Source organism: Bufo bufo, chromosome 7, assembly GCF_905171765.1.
Source record: "Bufo bufo chromosome 7, aBufBuf1.1, whole genome shotgun sequence".
Classification (NCBI taxonomy): Eukaryota; Metazoa; Chordata; class Amphibia; order Anura; family Bufonidae; genus Bufo; species Bufo bufo.
Genome location: NC_053395.1, coordinates 131,198,510 through 131,216,531, shown reverse-complemented (window position 1 = coordinate 131,216,531; position 18,022 = coordinate 131,198,510).

Below are 18,022 nucleotides of genomic sequence, written 5' to 3'. Positions count from 1 at the left end.
ATTGTGAAATACGTGATATAGAAGTTAATTTGCAGTCTCTTTTATCCACTGAGGACTTTACTAAATATATGGATGATACATCCGCCCAAATGAAGCGCTTCCAGGCAGAGTCGGAGGAGAATAAAAGGGTCAAGTGGTGTAGAGACACCGAGGACTATAAAAAGGGTAATGTCTACAATTGGCAGTCCGAGAGACAGCACAACACACAACAGAGGGACATTAGGAAAAGGAGAAAGACGGCGCAGATATCTCCAAACGGTGAACAGGCTTTTTTAGACAAAGCTCCACAGATGCCGGAGGGACGCGGCGACGCATCAGGAGAGGTGGTCGCAGACGCAGAGGGGTCGGGCAGGCTACGCAGCAACAAGAATCGACCCAGAGCAACCAAGATGAACGTGGGGAGGAGAAAGTGACCGTCGTCAATTTATCCTCCAAGGAATTGACTCCCGCTCAAGTGAGTGTCCTGTCCAGCGGATTTTCATTCTGTGCCAGTTCACACGTGAACTGGTTTGAACTCGAGTCCAATTTATTTTCTTTTTTTCGCCGCATTAAGCTCAAAATATAGTTTCATAAAAAAGATGGAGCTGCGAGACCCCAGACCAGTGATTTCACTCTGGGATCCCTCAATCTATTTCAAAAAAGCAATTTTGTACCAATTATCAATGAGCCTGTAGTGGAAGCTTACATCAGTGCTGTCCGACGGGGGATATCCGAGCTCAGGTCTTCCTCCCAAGGAGATCTGGACTTCAGACACCCTAATCTGACTACCACTGAGATTGAGGCTCTTGAATCACTTAGATCCGTCCCCACCCTCACTTTGAAGCCGGCTGATAAGGGGGGTGCGGTCGTGGTAATGGATACCAACAAATATGTACATGAGATCATGCGACAATTAGGAGATCCACAAGTATACAGAGTCCTAGACTCTGACCCCAAGTTCATGATAGCTGCTATTATCCGCAGATGCCTGAGGGAAGCTATGGCCGCTGGCACCATCGATGGGGGTCTTTGTGAGTTTCTTGAGGTAGTACATCCAGTCACCCCTGTGATTTATGTGCTGCCCAAGATTCACAAGACCCTCATCGATCCCCTGGGACGCCCCATCGTCTCAGGGACTGATTCGATCTTCAGCGGCATAGCTATCTTTCTTGATAAAGTTCTACGAGATTTCTCAACTGGGGGGTCCTCCTACATACAGGACACATCCGATTTCCTTGTCAAGCTTCGGGATACTGATGTGTCGCAGGTATCTTCAGTGTTACTCGCATCATTTGATGTGACTTCACTGTACACGTCTATAGTACATGAAAGGGGCATCCAGGCCGTTGAAAAAATGTTGATGACATCATCATATACTCCTCATGCTTCTGAGTTTATAATTGATCTGCCCAAGATTGTGCTCCAGTATAATTATTTTCTTTTTAAAGATGTATTTTATTTGCAGCAACGTGGTGTGGCCATGGGGTCTCGCGTGGCCCCCACGTATGCAAATATCTTCATGCGGTGTTATGAGGAGGATGTCGTCTATTTGTCCCACCACTTCAGACATGTGCTGAGGTGGTGGAGATACATCGACGACATCTTCCTCATAAGGACAGGGACTGAGACTGATTTGGCCGATTTCCATGGCTTTTTAAACAGCCATGATCCGAATCTGCAATTCACCCTCGTCTATTCCAGAACTGAGATCCAGTTTTTGGACACTAAAGTGGTGCTAAATGAATGTGTGTTGCACACCGAGCTATACACAAAACCTACTGACACCAATACCTTCCTGTGTTACAACAGCTCCCACCCTAGGAGAATGATCCAGTCGCTGCCGTTCTCCCAGTTCCTCAGGGTTAAACGTGTTGTGTCAGAGGAGAATAAGTTGGATGCGACCCTGGATTCCATGGCTACCAAATTTCTGGATAGGGGTTACCCCAAACGACTGTTGAAGGAACACATGGACAGGGTTCGCAGTCTCGACAGGGGTGGACTACTGTCGAAACGGAAAACTGTCCAAAAATCTGACTGACTGACTGAATTCTGTTTGTTTCAGTATATAGTGAACTCAGCCCTTCAATAAACAGGATCCTCAGGAAACACTGGGATCTGCTAGGCTCATGCTTCAAGGAGATTCCAGAGTTTCAATGTCCACCACTGCTCTCTTACCGGCGGTCTAGGAATTTGCGGGATCAGTTGGTTAAAGCCGACATTGGCTCTAAGGTGTCCTTGAGACAAACTACGTTGACGCAACCCGGTCTGGGCTGCTTTCCCTGTTTGAATTGCGTTAACTGCAGATATATCCGCAAAGGGAAGAGTTTCACACACCCCATCACCGGTGTATCTTTTGACATTTTATTTCATTTAACCTGTGACTCCAGTTACGTCATCTATGTGTTATCTTGCCCGTGTAATTTGCTTTACGTGGGTGAGACGACGACTGAGTTAAAAACCCACCTAAATAATCATCACTTGAGCATCTGGAAAAAACGTCTCAATTTACCGGTGTCCAAGCATTTTACTGAAGCCAGGCATAGGGAAGGTGATTTGAGGTGTTGGATCCTCGATCACATACCTCAACCCAGACGCGGTGGCGATAGGTCTAGGATACTCAAGCTTAGGGAACTCAGCTGGATCCATAAGTTGGACAGCTTGAAACCTAATGGTTTAAACATAGAGTGTAATTTTGGGGACATTCTGTGAGGGTTGGTTTGCCTCCTTAGTCAAACTGGATGCCTCTCAGTGATTTGTGTACACACTAAGAGAGTTATAGAGCTCAATATTTTCTTGTCCTAATATCTTTTTGTCTCTTCTCTTTTTCTATAGATCACTTGTATTCAGCACCAGGCGGGATGGAGCGTATGGATGAAGTGGACGCAGTATCCCATCTGGGAGGGAGTCATTCTAATATTATATAACAGCCTTGATGGTGTAGTGTCTCAATATAATATTTTATCTGCACTCTGTGGCATCTATGTACCTACAGGAGGAGATCCCTCTCGGGTAAGACGGCGGCTTGGTACCCTTGACGATACCCCTGTATAAGCCGCGGTCTTCCGTGGTTGCGGTGGGTTTTTGCCAGGGTTGGGTATGTGGACACCCTGGTTCTAGGGGAGTTCACTACCTGATAAAGCTGCAACACCCGATTTTGTAGTAGGTTTGATGCGATACACAGAGTAATATGGTTTATGGGCAACTTTTCCAGCTACCAAGATGGCGCTCTGAGAATGAATTTCCACTGGGCATGCGCCAGGAGAAACACACTGAGGCTGAAAGGAGCGACGTCTGGGTGACGTATGAGCATTGGCTTGGTCCGATGACTCTCGGCGTTCCCCTTCCGTCGTCAGTCCCAGAATGGTGCGGCGCCACGCTTGCGCAATGAGATGTACACAACGCCGAACAGCGGCATCGAATAAGCCTCCCTGTCGATCGGGTATGTCTGCGGTATCACTTCTCTACTCCTCCCCCTGTATGTCACATGATTATTCGATACACTGCTCGATCAGTTTCTTGTATCTGATCGATGTTCTGTTTATTATCACCATGTTCACAAATATATGACATGTATGTTCATGTCTCTTGTTTTATAATATGCATCTTCACTATCATCAGTGTTTTTCATTGTATTTCCATTATATCATTGTCACATTTTGTGATCACATGACCTGTATGTTAATTGAATCACCTATATACTTGCCACCATTTGAGTTGTATTTTTGCTTGAAAAAGGCTCATGTTTGGAGCCGAAACGTTGCACCACCTGGGTGAATAAAGGTTTCACTTGCTTTTATCTACCGGAGTGCCGCTCATTTTCTGGATCCATTTATTGGGGTAAGAAGTCCATTCCCTGGAACGTGCACCCGAACTTTTCCTCTTTAGCCAGTGCCGCCATTTTGTCTTGAATATATACATATATATATATATATATATATACATACAGTACAGACCAAAAGTTTGGACACATCTTCTCATTCAAAGAGTTTTCTTTTTTTTTCATGACTATGAAGGCATCAAAACTATGAATTAACACATGTGGAATCTTATACATAACAAACAAGTGTGAAACAACTGAAAATATGTAATATTCTAGGTTCTTCAAAGTAGCCACCTTTTGCTTTGATTACTGCTTTGCACACTCTTTGCATTCTCTTGATGAGCTTCAAGAGGTAGTCCCCTGAAATGGTCTTCCAACAGTCTTGAAGGAGTTCCCAGAGATGCTTAGCACTTGTTGGCCCTTTTGCCTTCACTCTGCGGTCCAGCTCACCCCAAACCATCTCAATTGGGTTCAGGTCCGGTGACTGTGGAGGCCAGGTCATCTGGTGCAGCACCCCATCACTCTCCTTCATGGTCAAATAGCCCTTACTTTCAAAGTTTTTCCAATTTTTCGGCTGACTGACTGACCTTCATTTCTTAAAGTAATGATGGCCACTCGTTTTTCTTTACTTAGCTGCTTTTTTCTTGCCATAATACAAATTCTAACAGTCTATTCAGTAGGACTATCAGCTGTGTATCCACCTGACTTCTGCTCAACGCAACTGATGGTCCCAACCCCATTTATAAGGCAAGAAATGCCACTTATTTAACCTGACAGGACACACCTGTGAAGTGAAAACCATTTCAGGGGACTACCTCTTGAAGCTCATCAAGAGAATGCCAAGAGTGTGCAAAGCAGTAATCAAAGCAAAAGTTGACTACTTTGAAGAACCTAGAATATGACATATTTTCAGTTGTTTCACACTTGTTTGTTATGTACAGTCGTGGCCAAAAGTTTTGAGAATGACAAAAATATTAGTTTTCACAAAGTTTGCTGCTAAACTGCTTTTAGATCTTTGTTTCAGTTGTTTCTGTGATGTAGTAAAATATAATTACATGCATTTCATACGTTTCAAAGGCTTTTATCGACAATTACATGACATTTATGCAAAGAGTCAGTATTTGCAGTGTTGGCCCTTCTTTTTCAGGAACTCTGCAATTCGACTGGGCATTCTCTCAATCAACTTCTGGGCCAATTCCTGACTGATAGCAACCCATTCTTTCATAATCACTTCTTGGAGTTTGTCAGAATTAGTGGGTTTTTGTTTGTCCACCCGCCTCTTGAGGATTAACCACTAGTTCTCAATGGGATTAAGATCTGGGGAGTTTCCAGGCCATGGACCCAAAATGTCAACGTTTTGGTCCCCGAGCCACTTAGTTATCACTTTTGCCTTTTGGCACAGTGCTCCATCGTGCTGGAAAATGCATTGTTCTTCACCAAACTGTTGTTAGATTGTTGGAAGAAGTTGCTGTTGGAGGGTGTTTTGGTACCATTCTTTATTTATGGCTGTGTTTTTGGGCAAAATTGTGAGTGAGCCCACTCCCTTGGATGAGAAGCAACCCCACACATGAATGGTCTCAGGATGCTTTACTGTTGGCATGACACAGGACTGATGGTAGCGCTCACTTTTTCTTCTCTGGACAAGCCTTTTTCCAGATGCCCCAAACAATCGGAAAGAGGCTTCATTGGAGAATATGACTTTGCCCCAGTCCTCAGCAGTCCATTCACCATACTTTCTGCAGAAGATCAATCTGTCCCTGATGTTTTTTTTGGAGAGAAGTGGCTTCTTTGCTGGCCTTCTTGACACCAGGCCATCTTCCAAAAGTCTTCGCCTCACTGTGCGTGCAGATGCGCTCACACCTGCCTGCTGCCATTCCTGAGCAAGCTCTGCACTGGTGGCACTCCTATCCCGCAGCTGAATCCTCTTTAGGAGACGATCCTGGTGATGCTGGACTTTTTTGGACGCCCTGAAGCCTTCTTAACAAGAATTGAACCTCTTTCCTTGAAGTTCTTGATGATCCTATAAATTGTTGATTGAGGTGCAATCTTAGTAGCCACAATATCCTTGCCTGTGAAGCCATTTTTATGCAACGCAATGATGGCTGCACGCCAATTATGGCTGCACGCGTTTCTTTGCAGGTCACCATGGTTAACAATGGAAGAACAATGATTTCAAGCATCACCCTCCTTTTAACATGTCAAGTCTGCCATTTTAACCCAATCAGCCTGACATAATGATCTCCAGCCTTGTGCTCGTCAACATTCTCACCTGAGTTAACAAGACGATTACTGAAATGATCTCAGCAGGTCCTTTAATAACAGCAATGAAATGCAGTGGAAAGTTTTTTTTGGGATTAAGTTAATTTTCATGGCAAAGAAGGACTATGCAATTTATCTGATCACTCTTCATAACATTCTGTAGTATATGCAAATTTCTATTATAAAAACTTAAGCAGCAACTTTTCCAATTTCCAATATTTATGTAATTCTCAAAACTTTTGGCCACGACTGTATATAATTTCACATGTGTTAATTCATAGTTTTGATGCCTTCAGTGTGAATCTCCAATTTTCATAGTCATGAAAATAAAGAAAACTCTTTGAATGAGAAAGTGTGTCCAAACTTTTGGCTGTACTGTATATATATATGTATATGAACAAAATACAAAAGGGAAAGGAAACACTTATCTTCAATGAAGCTATGGTAGCACCAAGAACTCCGCCGAGAACCAACCAAACACAAGCTAACCACAAGTCCAACAGAAGCTATAAACTGCATAGCATAGTGGAAGAAACAATAATAAATAGAGAAGGTTAAATGACCACAATAGCCACACCTGGGGAAAGAAGGTGTGGAAAGCACCAGAAACAACACAGACATCATTTGATCCAAAATAAAAACATGTCAGATCAAGCCACGTGTTGACAGTCTCACAGATCTCCTGCCACCTGTCGTGGGAACTTCCGTATGTCTCGGTACATCCGTGACAATAGGGTATTGAGTGCAAATTGATAGGTTAAAACTAGATTTATATTTTTATTTTAGCACATGGCTACATCATAAAGTGTAAAAAAGTTAAAAGGGTCTGAAGACTTTCAAAGTGCATTTTAAGCAAATAAATGATATATGGGCTAATATCCTTGTGCTGTAACTAATAAGAATGTTAAGAAAGCAATTCAATGTCCATAGAAATACTCAAGGTACCAAACTCCAAGATTACTAATATTGTTATATTGACAGCGGGGTATACATTATTCCCTTTAAAATCAATTCACATGTGCCCTAAGGCAAAGAATATCCCATTCCCTAAAGATAAAGCTATATTGTTAAAATGTAGACGTTATTATAATACATTATAAACCTATTTAACTTCCACCACTTCTTAACTCCTTCAGGACCCTGCCATTTTTCACCTTAAGGCTGTTTTTTAAAATCTGACATGTGTCACTTTATCTGGTGATAACTCTTTTACTTTTCCAAGCCATTCTGACACTATTTTCTCGTGACACATTTTACTTCATGATAGTGGTAAATTTCAGTCAATATTTTTAATTTTTATTTTTAAAAAAATACCAAACTTACAAAAAAATTAGAAAAATTAGCAACTTTCCAAATTTATATTTCTCTGCTTTTAAAACAGATAGTGATACCTCATATAATAGTTATTACTTTATATTTCCTATATGTCTACTTTATGTTTGGATCATTTTGTGAATACTATTTTATTTTTTGGGGATGTTAGAAGGCTTAGAAGTTTAGAAGCAAATCTTGAAATTTTGTAAGTCACTTTGTGGGGCTTACATAATAGAAGACTACACCCCTCAAGGTATTTAAAACTGATGTTACAAACTTTGTTAACCCTTTCGGTGTTCCACAAGAATTAAAGGAACATGTAAAGGAAATTTCAAAATTTCACTTTTTTGGCAGATGTTCCATTTTAATCCATTTTTTCCAGTAACGAAGCAAGGGTTAACAGCCAAACAAAACTCACTATTTATTACCCTGATTCTCTAGTACAGAAACACCCATTTGTGATTGTAAACTGCTTTATGGGCACATGGCAGGGCGCAGAAGGAAAGGAGCACCATGTGGTTTTTGGAGGGCAGATTTCACTGGGATAATTTTAGGTTGCCATGTCACATTTGAAGACCCCCTGATGCACCCCTAGAGTAGAAACTCCATAAAAGTGACCCCATTTTGGAAACTATGGGATACGGTGGCAGTTTTGTTGGTACTATTTTATGGTACATATTATTTTTGGTTGCTCTATATTACACTTTTTTAAGAGGCAAGGTAACACAGTTTTAATTTTTTGATATTTACAATGTTCATCTTAAAGGTTAGATCATGTGCTATTTTTATAGAGCAGTTTGTTATGGACGCGACAATACCAAATATGACTACTGTTTTTGGTTGTTTGTTTCAGTTTTACATAATAAAGCATTTTTGAAAAAAACAATTTTTTTTAGCATCGCCATTTTTTTACATTTTTTTGGGTGCCTGTCTTATGTAGGGGCTTATTTTTTGTGGGATGAGATAATGGTTTGATTGGTACTATATTAGGGTGCATATGGCTTTTGGATCGCTTTGTGTTGCACTTTTTGTGATGTAAGGTGACAAAAAAATGGCTTTTTTGACATTTTTTTTTACGATGTCCATCTGAAAGGTTAGTTCATGTGATATTTTTATACAGCAGGTTGTTATGGATGCGGCAATACCTAATATGTATACTTTATTTATTTATTTATTTATTTATTTAAGTTTTACACAATAAAAGCATTTTTAAAATAAATTTAAAAAATCATGTTTTAGTGTCTCCATATTCTGAGAGCCATAGTTTTTTAAAATTTTTTGCCTGATTATTTTATTTAGGGGTTTAATTTTTTGCGGGATGAGGTGACGGTTTGATTGGTACTATTTTGGGGGGCATACGCCCTTTTGATCGCTTGGTGTTGCACTTTTTGTGATGTAAGGTGTCAAAAAAATGATTCTTTTAGCACAGTTTTTATTTTATTTTTTCTACGTCATTCAGGTGAGGGAATGGATTATGTGATATTTTTATAGAGCTGGTTGTTATGGACGTGGCAATACCCAATGTCTGTTTTCTTTTTTTTCCAATTTTTTTCCAATTCTATGTGTTTTATTTTGGAAAAGAAGCTTTTTTTTTTACTTGAAACGTTTTTTTTGTTTTTTTTTCTGAAAAACACCTTTTAAAAAAATTTTTTTTTACTTTTTATATTTTTCCCACTCTGGGACTTCAACTTCTGGGGTCTGACCCCTCTGCAATGCATTACAATAATCCTGTATTCAAATACATTGCATGTTAGCTTGTATGCTGACAGCCGGCCTGTGAGACCAAACCTAAGGGCTCATGCACATGGTCGTTGCCCCGCCGTGGCTGTATTGCGGCCCGCATACGGCGGGTCTGCAATAAACGAGGCACTGGCCGTGTGCACCCCACATCACGAATGCGGACCCATTCACTTAAATGGGTCCGCAAACCCAGAGATGCGGTGCTGAAGCATGGATCGGAACCCCACGGAAGCATTACGGAGTGCTTCCGTGGTGTTTCTGGCCGTGCAACTGCACCGCAAAATAGTAGTGCATGCACTACTTTTTTGTGGTGCGGAGTGTCGGATGCGGATCATGAACACCATTCAAGTGAATGGGTCTGCGATCCGCATGTGGCTGCACCACGGTCGGTGCCCGTGCAATGCGGACCACAGCAAGGGCCCGGCCAGCACTCGGTCGCGTGCATGAGCCATAAGCGTAGGGATCTCACAGGCTTCCGTAGAAGGTCAAACCACGATGCCTATGGAAGGCATCGGGCTGCCTTCTCTGCCATTGGGTCCACATCACTGCAGTGCGTGGACCCGATGGAGATGCGGAGGGCACCTCTACCATCCGCAATCCCTCTGCATTGCACGGTCAGCTTTGACCGCAGCATACAAGGGGTTAATACGCCGGCATCTGTGTTTTCACCGATGCCGGCGTATACAGCATCCCGCCATACTTGTACGGCTCTCATCCTTAAGTCAAGTCCACCAGCGCCGTACATGTACGGTGTGGGTCCTTAAGGCCTCTTTCACACGAACGATATGCATTCAGGGTGCGTTCAGTGAAACTCGCACTATTTTGCAAGCAAATTCAGTCAGTTTTGTCTGTGATTGCGTTCAGTTGTTCAGTTTTTTCGGCTTGGGTGCAATGCATCACGTGCATGATAAAAAAATGAAGGTTTACAAACAAAATCTCCTAGCAACCATCAGTGAAAAACGCATTGCATCCGCACCTGCTTGCGGATGCAATGCATTTTTCACACAGCCTCATTCACTTCTATGGGGCCAGCACTGCGCGAAAAATGCAGACTATAGAACATGCTGTGATTTTCACGCAACGCACAAGTGATGCATCAAAAACAACGCTCATGTACACAGACCCATTGAATTGAATGGGTCAGGATTCAGTGCGGGTGCAATGCGTTCACGTTATACATTGCACCCGCGTGGAAAACTCGCTCGTGTGAAAGGGGCCTAAGGAGTTAATGATAAAAAATACTCTGAGCCAATGCTAACAATTACTGCCTGTGTTGATGGTATCAGCATTCATACAGTTTTAAATGCTCATTTTAAATATTCATTCAGAGTATTTAGCAATTCACTGAATCAATGTGGCACGTCTGGAGTACGTGCGTACGATATATTTTATGAAATAACACTTGCTCCAGAGCAACCATTAAACCTAATAAAGCAAAGCCCCCTAGAACTTTTTGTCATAACATGGCATCCTCAGGGATAACAGGTCTATGGCAGGGAGAAGCCACTGATTTGGAGCTATATCACCTCCAAATGCACTCCTATGTTGCAAAATCCAATCAGAGGCTTGATTATGAAACCTTCCCCTGATGTCAATGAATTGACAGTTCAGTGCTCCAATCCTGCTAGTTCTAAGATGTACAGTATATGTGATAGATCATGTGATCGCACCATGGTCCGAAGCACTGCTTTACATGAGCTTGGACTTAAGTGTACCATGATGTTCCTGTGTGGGGATTTAAACATCCAACACTACTGCTCAAGAGTGCCTGCTCTGGGCATTGTATATGTACAGTGCTGCCCATAATTATTCATACCCCTGGCAAATTTTGACTTAAAGTTACTTTTATTCAACCAGCAAGTAATTTTTTTGACGGGTAATGACATAGGTGTCTCCCAAAAGATAATAAGACGATGTACAAGAGGCATTATTGTGGAAAAAAAAACATTTCTCAGCTTTTATTTACATTTGAGCAAAAATCTCAGAGGACGTGGTCGGAAGCCAAAAGTGACACCTGTGCTGGCCAGGAGGATAGTTAGAGAGGTGAAAAAGAATCCAAGGATCACCACCAAGGCCATCCTGGTGATTCTGGGCTCTGCTGGTGGCAATGTCTCAAGGCAGACAATCCAACGGACACTGTACACTGCTGGGTTCCACGGATGCAGACCAAGGAGGACGCCACTTCTCCAGATAAGGCACACAAAATTTCGCTTGGCCTTTGCAAAAGCTCATCTGGACAAAGAAGAAGACTTCTGGTCTTCTGTGTTATGGTCAGATGAAACAAAAATTGAATTGTTTGGTCACAATGATGTTTCCTGCATTTGGCGTAAAAAAGAAGAAGCCTTTCAACCCAAAGAACACCATCCCCACTGTCAAACATGGTGGTGGGAACCTAATGCTTTGGGGGTGTTTTTCAGCCAATGGACCAGGGAACCTAATCACAGTAAACGGCACCATGAAAAAAGAGCAATACATGAGGATTCTCAACGACAACATCAGGCAGTCTGCAGAGAAACTTGGCCTTGGACACCAGTGGACATTTCAGCATGACAATTACCCAAAACACACAGCAAAAGTGGTGAAGAAATGGTTAGCAGACAACAACATTAGTGGCCCAGCCAGAGTCCAGACTTGAATCCAATTGAGAATCTGTGGAGGGAGCTAAAGATCAGGGTGATGGCAAGAAGACCCTCCAACCTGAAAGATTTGGAGCTCATTGCTAAGGATGAATGGGCAAAAATACCTGTGGAGACATGCAAAAAGCTGGTCTGCAATTATAGGAAGCGTTTGATAATAGCCAATAAAGGCTTTTCTATTGATTATTGAGAAGGGTATAAATAATTTTGGACTGGACACTTTTTGCTCAAATGTAAATAAAAGCTGAGAAATGTTATTTTTTTCCCACAATTATGCCTCTTGTACATCATCTTATTATCTTTTGTGAGACACCTATGTAATTTCCCATCAAAAAATTACTTGCTGGTTGAATAAAAGTAACTTTAAGTTAAAATTTGCCAGGGGTATGAATAATTATGGGCAGCACTTTATACAGTGTAGGAAGGTGCAAGGGACCGTCATTGATGGAAGGTATGTGTCACCGAGATTCCTGGCCTCGGTGAGGTAAGAGCCGGTAGTTTTAAGTGTCAGCGGCAGCTAGTGCTGACTGACACTGTATTTTGTTAGTATGGCTGTAAAGCCGATCCGGGCCGGCTCTTACTGGGAGTAGCCAAAGTGCTGGGTGGGTGGCTTCTCCTCACGCTCCAGGCCGGGTCTTTTTGGCCTATATAGAAAAACCAGCCAGCAATCTCAGCTGGGTGTGGTTTATCCTTCATCTGACAGAGAAGCTGGGGAAACTCTGTGTTTTCGGACCTGTGAAGTTGTGCCGTGCTAAAGGGCTGAGAGCCGCGTGCTGGGAAACAGGCCCCTAAAACCTGCTGTGCACTACAGGTGGAAAACTGCTAAACCAGGTGAAGAATTTTGTTCTATGGACATTGCATTGTGTGAACAAACACTAAGACTGTGAACGGTCATTTTTGTTTTTCCTTATGTGTGAATAAACATCAAACTGTTTACGTTAAAGACTTGCCTCTATACTGCATCCGCTAGCCTGTCTACCAGAGCAAAACCCCACAATAGACACTAATAGAACCAAAGTTATCAAGCTATTAACTCACCATATCAGATGATACAGATAATATAATCATTATTAAATCATGGAACCTTAAGGGTCCTTTACACGGCCCAATAATCACACAGATTATTGCTAACCAGCGTTCATAGTAACGCTCGTTAGCGATTATCGGGCGGTGTAAATGTACCTCCAATTACCTGATGAACGAGTGCAACGCGTCAGTGACGTCATCAAAGTTCCTTTTCCTCACAGATGAAGACAGAAGAGATGCCGGCTGCGCGAACAAGTGGATTAAGGTGAGTTAAAATATTTTTTATTTTTTTTTAAACCCCTCCAGCCCTATTTTACTATGCATTCTGTATTCAGAATGCTTTTATTTTCCCTTATAACCATGTTATTAGGGAAAATAATAATGATCGGGTCCCCATCCCGATCGTCACCTAGCAACCGTGCGTGAAAATCGCACCGCATCCGCACTTGCTTGCGGATGCTTTCAATTTTCGCGCAACCCCATTCATTTCTATGGGGCTTGCGTTACGTGAAAAACGCACAAAGAGGAGCATGCTGCGATTTTCACGCAACGCACAAGTGATGCGTGAAAATCACCGCTCATGTGCACAGCCCCATAGAAATGAATGGGTCCGGATTCAGTGCTGGTGCAATGCGTTCACCTCACGCATCGCACCCGCGCGGAAATCTCGCCCGTGTGAAAGGGGCCTTAGACTTCGGGAGTCTAGTGACCCTAGTGCACTGATCACTGGTTTGTCAGAAAAATCCTGCTGAACAAAAGGTCTCCGTCATCTCTATCCATGGGGATATCCGAGCGTATCTGACAGCGATGGTTGTCATGGCCATGCTGGGTAGGGAGGTACAGCACGCGTTGGGAGTGAGAATTTTGAGAAGAGACTTACCCATATTCTGGTACTTATGGAAGGGCGGAGCGCAATCTCCGATTCTAGGGTACCGGCCATAGGGGTCCCCATCATAGGGCCAGAGTGTAACCCCGTTAGGTTTCTCCTAGAGGTATTGGCCGGTAAGGCCGCAGAGGCCACATCTATCCTGGAGTTGGAGGTATCCCGGGACAAGTTCAGGACCGCCCAACTCCAGGACCCCACTCTGGAGCCCAACAACCAGGCGCAGAAGCGGTGTTTCCCCATATGGCTGTTTCCCAGGACTTACTGTACCGCGTTGACAAGGTCCGACAGGAGATAGTGGAGCAGCTAGTAGTACCACAGCCCTACTTCCGGGCAGTATTAGATTCGGCTCACACACATGTAATGGGAGGTCATCTTGGGGTCAAAAAGACACTAGAGCGTATACTCCAGCAGATCTTTTGGCCTAGTGTCTAAAAAGAGGTTGGGAGGTTTTGTGAGTCGTGTCCAGAGTGTCAGATTACTCCTCCCACAGCGAATTTCCGTAGTCCACTAGTACCTCTTCCCATTATAGAGGTACCTTTTCAGCAGATCGCTATGGATCTTGTGGGGCCCGTGGTAAAGTCAGCCCGGGGCCACCAGCACATATTAGTGGTGTTGGACTATGTGACTCGGTATCCGGCGGCCATTCCTCTCCGCCATACCTCAACCAAACTTATTGCCAGGGAACTATTTGCCATGTTTTGACGCATTGGGTTGCCCAAAGAGATCCTTAGCGATCAAGGTATTCGTTTTATTTCCAAAGTGACAAAGGAGTTGTGCAAGCTGCTTCGAATCAAGCAGTTACGCACATCAGTGTACCACCCCTAAACAGATGGGCTCGTGGAAAGGTTTAATAAAACCCAAAAGAGTATGTTAAAAAGGGTAATATCCCAAGATGGGAAGGACTGGGATATGTTGTTGCCATATTTGATGTTCGCCATCTGAGAGGTACCCCAGTCCTCAACTGGGTTTTCCCCGTTCAAAATGTTATATGGCAGACATACCAGAGGCCTGCTGGACATTGCCAAAGAGACATGGGAGCAGGAGCCTACTCCCCATGAGAGATAATAGCACACATTGCAGATATGCAGGACAGGATAGCATCAGTAATGCTCTTTGTGAGAGAACATCTAGTAGAGGCTCAGGCATCTCAGAGCCGTGAGTATAACAGAAAGGCCACAGTCAGGACCTTTTCCCCAGGAGATAGAGTTTTTGTGCTTGTACCCACTGCTGAGAGTAAGTTTATGGCCAAATGGCAAGGCCCCTATAAAGTTCTGGGAAAAAGTGGGCAAAGTTTATTATAAAATATATCAGCCTGGACGGAGAAAACCAGAACAAATATATCATGTAAACTTGCCAAAGGCGTGGAAGGACCAGGAATCCCTGTGGGCCACTGAGGCACTGGTTGGGACTAGTGTAGACCCTCCAACGTCAGTCCCGACAGAGCTTGGAGTGAAAATAGCAGAAACCCTGTCCCAACAACAAAAACGGGAGGTCAGGAAGTTAGTGCAGCAGAATGTCTCTCTCCGATCGGTGGTCCAGCATGACATTGTTACCGAGCAGCGGGTAAGGGTACTTTCACACTTGCGTTGTTGGATTCCGGCAGGCAGTTCTGTTGCCGGAACTGCCTGCCGGATTCGGAAATCCGTATGCAAACAGATAGTATTTGTTTCCAGATCCGGTTTTATGGAACACTTGGCACCAAATCCGGCATTAATACATTTCAATGGAAATTATTGCCTGATCTGGCATTCCGGCAAGTGTTCCGGAGTTTTGGCCGGAGAAAATACTGCAGCATGCTGCAGTATTTTCTCCGGCCAAATACCGTAAGAGTGACTGAATTGAAAAGATCCTGATGCATACTGAACTAAATGATTTACATTCAGAATGCATTAGGATAAAACTGAAGCGTTTTTTTTCGGTATGGAGCCCCTGTGATTGGACCTCAATACCGGAAAACTTTAACGTTAGTGGGAAAGTACCCTTAGGGTACGAGTGAAACCGTACCATGTGCCAGAGGCCTGGAGACAAGCCATTTCAGAGGAGGTACAGTAGATGCTTAGCCTAGGAGTAATTGAGGAATCCAACAGCGAGTGTGCTAGTCCCATTGTGTTGGTTCCAAAGCTGGACGGATCGTTACGATTTTGTAACGATTTCTGGAAATTGAATGAAGTGTCGAAGTTCGACCTTTACCCAATGCCCCGGGTTGACAAGCTGATGGAAAGACTGGGCCAGGCCCAGTAATTTACGATGCTGGATTTAACCAAGGGTTACTGGCATGTACCTCTGACAGAGTCAGCAAAGGAAAAGACCGCCTTTGTCACACCAGAGGGACATTACCACTATGTTGTTTTGCCTTTTGGGTTACATGGGGCCCCCTCCACATTCCAGGGGCTAATAGACATACGGTAGTCTTAAAACCTCATCGGAAGTACGCATCTGCCTACTTGGATGATATTATTACCCACAGTGGCGACTGTCTGTCTCATTTGTCCCATGTGCAGGCAGTCATGAACTCTGAGATGCGGGCTTGACTGCAAATCCTCCAAAGTGTACCATAGGGCTAGAGGAGGCTTATTTGGGGTACGTGATTGCAGAGGGATCCTCAAACCTCAAATAAACAAAGTCGAGGCCATTCAAAATTGGCCCTATGTGAACAGCCCATCCTGTCCAACCCCAACTTTAATTACATAATTAATTTTACATACTTAAATACAATAATCGTAAAAACGGACGTGTCTGAAGTAGGGCTAGGAGCAGCTCTGTCTTTAAAAGTGAACCGAGATGAGCATCGAATCACTTATTTGAGTAGAAAGCTTACACCAGCAGAAAAGAACTATAGTGTAGTGGAGAAGGAGTGCCTAGCCATCAAGTGGGCTTTTGAGTCCTTACGGTACTATCTGCTGGGGCGACATTTTCGCCTGGTGATGGACCATTCACCATTGGTCTGGATGAGAAATTCCAAGAAGAGAAATGTTAGGGTCACCAGGTGGTTTCTATCCTTACAGAATTTTAATTTCTCGGTGGAACATTTAGCAGGAAAACTACAGGGTAATGCAGATGCCCTGTCACGAGCATCATGTTTTGGTGCAAATGTTCACCCCCACAGGGGGGAAGGTATATGTGAGGCAGTGACTGGCCTCATATATGATGGAAGGTATGTATCTCCCAGAATGGTGCAGGAAACCTATTAAGGAGATACATATTGTGGTTTGCTGTGGTGCACCTGAGACGTGCCACCAAGGTACCTGTCCTTGGTGGAGTGGAAGCCAGAAGTTAGAGTCTCCACTAAGATAGATAGTGGACACTGTTGTTACCTAGTATACACTGTGTGCAGAATTATTAGGCAAATGAGTATTTTGACCACATCATCCTCTTTATGCATGTTGTCTTACTCCAAGCTGTATAGGCTCGAAAGCCTACTACCAATTAAGCATATTAGGTGATGTGCATCTCTGTAATGAGAAGGGGTGTGGTCTAATGACATCAACACCCTATATCAGGTGTACATAATTATTAGGCAACTTCCTTTCCTTTGGCAAAATGGGTCAAAAGAAGGACTTGACAGGCTCAGAAAAGTCAAAAATAGTGAGATATCTTGCAGAGGGATGCAGCACTCTTAAAATTGCAAAGCTTCTGAAGCGTGATCATCGAACAATCAAGCGTTTCATTCAAAATAGTCAACAGGATCTCAAGAAGCATGTGGAAAAACCAAGGCGCAAAATAACTGCCCATGAACTGAGAAAAGTCAAGCGTGCAGCTGCCAAGATGCCACTTGCCACCAGTTTGGCCATGTTTCAGAGCTGCAACATCACTGGAGTACCCAAAAGCACAAGGTGTGCAATACTCAGAGACATGGCCAAGGTAAGAAAGGCTGAAAGACGACCACCACTGAACAAGACACACAAGCTGAAACGTCAAGACTGGGCCAAGAAATATCTCAAGACTGATTTTTCTAAGGTTTTATGGACTGATGAAATGAGAGTAAGTCTTGATGGGCCAGATGGATGGGCCCGTGGCTGGATTGGTAAAGGGCAGAGAGCTCTAGTCCGACTCAGACGCCAGCAAGGTGGAGGTGGAGTACTGGTTTGGGCTGGTATCATCAAAGATGAGCTTGTGGGGCCTTTTCGGGTTGAGGATGGAGTCAAGCTCAACTCCCAGTCCTACTGCCAGTTTCTGGAAGACACCTTCTTCAAGCAGTGGTACAGGAAGAAGTCTGCATCCTTCAAGAAAAACATGATTTTCATGCAGGACAATGCTCCATCACACGCGTCCAAGTACTCCACAGCGTGGCTGGCAAGGAAGGGCATAAAAGAAGAAAATCTAATGACATGGCCTCCTTGTTCACCTGATCTGAACCCCATT